This window comes from Trachypithecus francoisi, unplaced genomic scaffold (genome assembly GCF_009764315.1).
Source record: "Trachypithecus francoisi isolate TF-2019V2 unplaced genomic scaffold, Tfra_2.0 Lachesis_group11, whole genome shotgun sequence".
NCBI lineage: Eukaryota > Metazoa > Chordata > Mammalia > Primates > Cercopithecidae > Trachypithecus > Trachypithecus francoisi.
In genome coordinates this window covers 121,164,672-121,171,360 of record NW_022681456.1, presented here as the reverse complement: position 1 = coordinate 121,171,360, position 6,689 = coordinate 121,164,672, and the positions used below count along the sequence as shown (strand labels likewise).

At 44.7% G+C, this 6,689-nt stretch overlaps 1 non-coding gene across 1 annotated transcript; it reads right to left on the bottom strand.

The window, feature by feature from the left end:
* Positions 1–1,943: 1,943 nt before the first annotated feature.
* LOC117091142 lies at positions 1,944–2,047 on the bottom strand. Its single transcript, XR_004440264.1, has one exon. It is a non-coding gene; the product is annotated as a U6 spliceosomal RNA (small nuclear RNA).
* Positions 2,048–6,689: the final 4,642 nt, after the last annotated feature.

The following is a 6,689-nucleotide window of genomic DNA, read 5'->3' as shown; positions in this document are numbered from 1 at the left end:
ATGTCTTCTTGCAAGACAGATCCATAGTGATTCATATAGCACATTTGTGCTGAAGCATTTTGGTGAACTAAGGTAGCAATGAAGCTTTTTATCATTTGAAGAAGTACAGGTAGCAAACAAGGGAGCAATAAGCAGGTTTCTCTTACTGTTATAACTCCCATTATAAGAGTTTTAAATCTTTCTAGTGCTAGGAACCATTTTCCAAACATGGCCCCAGGATCAAATCCATGCCACACTTGCCCGGGCACATGTGCCAGTTTTGTCATATCTTTAACTATGTCTTCAACTACTTGCCCTTGATCATCTATGTGTAGACAGCGATTAGTAAGGTTAAATTTCCTACAGACCCCTCCTTCAGCGGCTAGCAAGTAGTTGAGAGTCAATCTATTTTGATAGATAGCATTTCTCATCTGAGTTTCTTGCCAGGCCAGAGTAGTCAAGGCTCTGCTGGTCTTATTAGTGATTATTTCTAAGACAGCTTGTATCCATATGATTCGGTTGAGCATGTAAATTTGGGTCAGGTATCCTCACAAGCCATCTTGTGCCTATGTACCAGGCCTATAGTATTGTACGATTCTCTCAGGGGACCATTCATCATCTTTTTAATTTTCTACAGCTATGCTTCTCTTTTTGCGGGAAGCACAGACAGGGAAGCCCAGGAGTTTGCCTGTTTTTATGGTCAGTAGGAAGAAAGATGGTTTAATAGTGCCAATAACTCAACTACCTGCCCCATTGGTCAGGTAATTTGGTGTAAGCTCTATGCCCATATATCCAGTATAATCCAGTAGGGGCCGTCCAGTCCCGGTGGGACTCCGGGTGGGTCCACACGGTTTGCGACTTTGGGAATTTACTAAATGGATTTTTCTTAGTTTGTGGGTTGAACTCCACTGGGTGGCTGTGTTTGTAGTATTATTATACAGTTTTTGCCCAAGGCAGCTGAGTCTTCCCACAGGAAGGATGAAGTCCTTTCTCCCTCTTGCTATACAGTATTGTCTAATGATTGAGGCTTTTAGGACCCAGAAGTGATCAGGGTGATTCTTTTGAGCCAGGAATTTATCAGGAACTGGGTCTGTAGGTACTAATTCTCAGGCTTCCCATGGCCATTGATCTCCCATTACCATTCCTCTACATACATAACATGAAGTGACATTGAGAGACTGGGCTACAGTATGCTCAGCTAATTGCAAAAACAAATTTCTTGTTTTTCCTGGAATTTCTGGTACTGGCACATTCAGTTTATCATAGAAGGTTTGAAATACAGGCTCAGGAGAGCGTTTATAAACTCCTCAAACCATCATATTTACTCAAGGATCCAGTCCAGCCTCATCGATTCCTAGGGTTACATGCTCCCCTTTTTTCCAGCGAGGATCAGGGGGGTTGGTTTTTTTTTTTTTTTTTGAGCCGGAGTCTCGCTCTGTCACCCAGGCTGGAGTGCAGTGGCCAGATCTCAGCTCACTGCAAGCTCCACCTCCCGGGTTTACGCCATTCTCCTGCCTCAGCCTCCCGAGTAGCTGGGACTACAGGCGCCCGCCACCTCGCCCGGCTAGTTTTTTGTATTTTTTTTTTTTCTCTTTTTTTTTTTTTTTTTTTGAGGCGGAGTCTCGCTCTGCCGCCCAGGCTGGAGTGCAGTGGCGCGATCTCGGCTCACTGCAAGCTCCGCCTCCCGGGTTCACGCCATTCTCCTGCCTCAGCCTCCTGAGTAGCTGGGACTACAGGCGCCCGCAACCGCGCCCGGCTAATTTTTTTGTATTTTTAGTAGAGACGGGGTTTCACCATGGTCTCGATCTCCTGACCTTGTGATCCGCCCGCCTCGGCCTCCCAAAGTGCTGGGATTACAGGCGTGAGCCACCGCGCCCGGCTAGTTTTTTGTATTTTTTAGTAGAGACGGGGTTTCACCGTGTTAGCCAGGATGGTCTCAATCTCCTTTTTTTTTTTTTTTTTTTTTTTATATGGAACGCTTCACGAATTTGCGTGTCATCCTTGCGCAGGGGCCATGCTAATCTTCTCTGTATCGTTCCAATTTTTTTTTTTTTTTTTTTTAGTATATGTGCTGCCGAAGCCAGCACGGTCTCAATCTCCTGACCTCGTGATCTGCCCGTCTCGGCCTCCCAAAGTGCTGGGATTACAGGCTTGAGCCACCGCGCCCGGCCAAGGGGTTGGTTATTACTAGTTCTAAGGGATTACACTGACCACTGGTACAGGAAGGGCCACTTCTCCCTTTTTGAAGGTGAACAGGATCTTTTTTGTTTTTTTATCCAAGTAGCCTAAATGACACAAGAGTAGTATCCACATTCATTTCCACACAGTCCTAATTCATGACAAATGTAGTTATTTTCTGACATACAGCCTCTTTTCTAATTAAGAGAACCACATCCTATTCCTAACTTATTACTACTAATGACAGTACAGGCATCAAACTTCAAGGTGACTTGTTTGGGCACCCCTTTTTCTTTTGTTTTGGCTAACACTTTACTCGTATCATTTATGAGCCCCCACCAGTCCTCAGTCCTTAATCTTATTTAGAAAACTGTGGTCATGGGAGGCTCAGATGGGTCATAACACACATCAGGTTGGTCATTTCCTGGGCTACATACCTTGCATAGAATAGCATCATACAAACAAGTTTTTTTTAGAGTCTTCATACACTTGCAATAATCATAAAATAATAGGACCGTAGCAACTTTTTGTCCTACCTCAGTGACTTGATGTATACACTGGGAACAGTCCTCAATCTAAGGAAGGTCAGTTAAAGTCCTTACTGTACAAGTCCAAATTTTAATGAAAATGAGCCCTGCGATGACTTTTCTCAAGCTTCAGCTTGCGGGGTGACTGGAGCAGGATTTGTCGTCTTCTTCAGAGTCACTTTGCAGGGGTTGGTGAAGCTGCTCCCGTCCACGTACCGCTCACAGTCTACCGATGTTCAAGGATGGTCTCGGAGGTTGGGCCTGCTAGAATAAACTGAGTCCAACACCTCTACACAGTTACGTTCAACTGGACTCTCTGATCCCAGGAGCAAGGTGGCGGGGTTTAGGATGTTGCAGACTTCAATGGTTATGCGGGGATTTTCACAGAGCAAGCTTTGGTACTCGGTTAATCTAGCATTTGTTAACCAATGATGTCCTTTGGTAGTCATTAAAGTTACCACAGCATGGGGGGCCTTTATATTCAGGTTTTGCCCAAGGGTTAGTTTATCTGCTTCTGGCGCTAACAGGGCCATTGCTGCCAGGGCCATTAGACATGGGGGCCAGCCTTTGGAAACCCCGCCTAGTTGTTTTGAGAGATAGGCCACCGGCTTCGGCCAGGGCCCCACAGTCTGGGTTAAAACTCCAACTGCTATTTTTTCTCTTTCTGACACACAGTGTTAAAGGGTTTTTTCAGGTCAGGTAGCCCCAGGGCTGGGGCCCCCTTGACTTTTTCTTTTAACTCATGAAAAGCTCGTTGCTGTTGGTTGCAATAGATGCAGTTTATCCAATTTACATTTTTATTAACTGTCACCCACCAAAATACTGACTCAAATCCTGCGGATTTCAGGCTTTAAATTGATGATACCCCTTTAACTTTAGCTAATATGTTTACACACAGAAGTTTTTATATATATATAATTAACATTTTAAAACTTGCTTAAACTTCAAAACAAACTTTTTTTTAACCTTTTAATGTAGGTAAAAATTTACATTCTTATGCCTCCTTAGAATACTTTTACCAAAGGTATATTTTACTTTTCTTATATACCTTGCACATAAACCTTTTTTTTCCCCAAAAGTTTTACATTCAGGAGCCTAGTTACTTTTAAATCATACAACATTTCTTGTATAAATTCTTTTTTCATAACATTTTTCTCTTTCACGACTTTCGCAGACAATTCTTTGACTTGCCTCAACTTTTTGACTTATTACAAACATTTCTTTCTTTAAACAAGCTGTTATTTCAGGACAAGAATTTACCATATAAGACCCTTTTTACATAAATTCTGCCTCCCTTTTTTTTCCCCTTTTTTTTTCAAAGATGAAAACTATTCTTTTCCAAAGCAAACTTATTTTATATCTGTGGACTAGACTGTCTAAGGCCACAAGATTAGACGTTACTGTCATACATGTTACACTGTTAACTTTTAGTAAACTTTACTTTTGTTGAAAACCTTGTAAGTTTGGGATTTTAATTTCCTTTGCTATTAATAAGACCTTGTTGGCCGGGCGCGGTGGCTCAAGCCTGTAATCCCAGCACTTTGGGAGGCTGAGACGGGCGGATCACGAGGTCAGGAGATCGAGACCATCCTGGCTAACACGGTGAAACCCCGTCTCTACTAAAAAATACAAAAAACTAGCCGGGCAAGGTGGCGGGCGCCTGTAGTCCCAGCTACTAGGGAGGCTGAGGCAGGAGAATGGCGTAAACCCGGGAGGCGGAGCTTGCAGTGAGCTGAGATCCGGCCACTGCACTCCAGCCTGGGTGACAGAGCGAGACTCTGTCTCAAAAAAAGACCTTGTTTTGTCCAAATTAACTTAGAATTGGTATAGATGGCTTTTTTTTTTTTTTTTTTACTTCAGTTACCTGGAAGGAACCATCTTGAAGGGAGTTCCTCCTAGGTCTGGTCGGACCTTTGTATGGTAATTAAGATTTAGATCCCCTGTTAGGAAACCTGCTGGGGTAAGGGAATTTTCAGTGGTTAGTGTTAAATCATCCTTTTTTTTTTTTTTCCTTAGGATACTTCTGAACTGGTGAGGTGTGCTCACAATGAGGTTCCTCTAAAAGTTTTTTTTTTTTTTTTACTTTTTTCTGTTAGCAAAGCGGTTGCCACTACAGATTGAATGCATTTGGGCCATCTGTGGGTTACTGGGTTAAGAATTTTTGATGGGAAGGCCTCAGCGCTTTTGGGATATGCTTGTTTACACTGACGACAAAGTGGTATTGGAGCGTTATAGGGTTACGGAGAACACCTTCAATTATCAATTATAGGTTTTAAATTTACCTTGGCTTTTAAAGGAATAGACTACACTGTTTTTTTTTCTTAACTACTTGTATATCTCTCTCTTTTTTTCTTTCTTTTACTCTTTTATTTTCTGTCTCTTTTTTCTCTTTGACTTTCCTTTTGCCTCTGTCTCTTTTTCTCTCTCTGCCTCTTTCTCTCTTTCTCTCTGTCTCTCTTTCCTTAACTCTCTCTTTGTCTCTCTGTCTCTTCCTCTTTCTCTCTTTGCTGGTCTTTCCTTGCCTCTGCCAGCTGCTTATGCTGCTGTTCTCTCAACAACTGTGGGGGGTGGAGCGGGGGGGCATCTAAAACCTGCTGTAACCAAGTGTCTATGTACTGGAACCAGTGTCTGGGTGCCCTGGCTTACAGGTTACCTTATGCCATACCTTTGAAACAAGGGACCTTGGCTGGGCGCGGTGGCTCAAGCCTGTAATCCCAGCACTTTGGGAGGCCGAGACGGGCAGATCACGAGGTCAGGAGATCGAGACCATCCTGGCTAACATAGCGAAACCCCGTCTCTACTAAAAAAATACAAAACACTAGCCGGGCGAGGTGGCGGGCGCCTGTAGTCCCAGCTACTCGGGACGCTGAGGCAGGAGAATGGCCTAAACCCGGGAGGCAGAGCTTGCAGTGAGCTGAGATCTGGCCACTGCACTCCAGTCCGGGCGACAGAGCGAGACTCCACCTCAAAAAAACAAAACAAAACAAAACAAAAAAAAACAAGGGACCTATCCACCCTTCCTTCTGATGGCCAACCCACCTCTAATGCTGGCCAGTCTATCTTACACAGTTTTAAGTTTTCCTGCTGTCATAGTACTCCATAATCTCCCTTAAATCCTTTCTTGAAATTTTTCAACATAGTTCCTAGTGGGGTGGGCTTACTTTGTGCCTGACCCATGCATGCTTCTTCGAGACAAAACATGACGCTTACACCACATGCACACCACAAAACAAAGAACAGGTGAAAAGGGCACACACACACTTTTACAGTTTACACCAAACCAGAATCAAAACCAAAATCAGAGTATCAAGAAATCCGGCCGGGCGTGGTGGCTCAAGCCTGTAATCCCAGCACTTTGGGAGGCCGAGACGGGCGGATCACGAAGTCAGGAGATTGAGACCATCCTGGCTAATATGGTGAAACCCCGTCTCTACTAAAAAATACAAAAAACTAGCCGGGCGAGGTGGCGGGCGCCTGTAGTCCCAGCTACTCCAGAGGCTGAGGCAGGAGAATGGCGTGAACCCGGGAGGCGGAGCTTGCAGTGAGCCGAGATCCGGCCACTGCACTCCAGCCCGGGCTAGAGCGAGACTCCGCCTCAAAAAAAAAAAAAAAAGAAATCCAAGCCAGGTCAAAACCAAAACCAAAGTATCAAATAATCCAAGTCTAGTCAAAAACAAAAACCAAAATGCCAGTACAGGCATGCCGTGGGTGATCAGGCCACGCTTCCACTCAAATGGAGTAGGCAAGTTCCTAAGACCAGTCCACCAAAGTGCCCGTAAAGGCACGCCATGGGTGATCAGGCCATACTTCCAACCAAATGGAGTGGGCAAGTTCCAAAGACTAGTCTTACCAAGTTTCAGATGTCCAGACTCCAAGTGCCAGTTCCTTCCCGGTGTTCAGCCACTGTGTTGATCCTCCATGGGGGCCTGCCCCGTGCTGCTCTGGCGAGGCGACCCACTGGGGTGGGGCAATTGCCTACCTGGGCTCACTCTCAGGATCCGCATC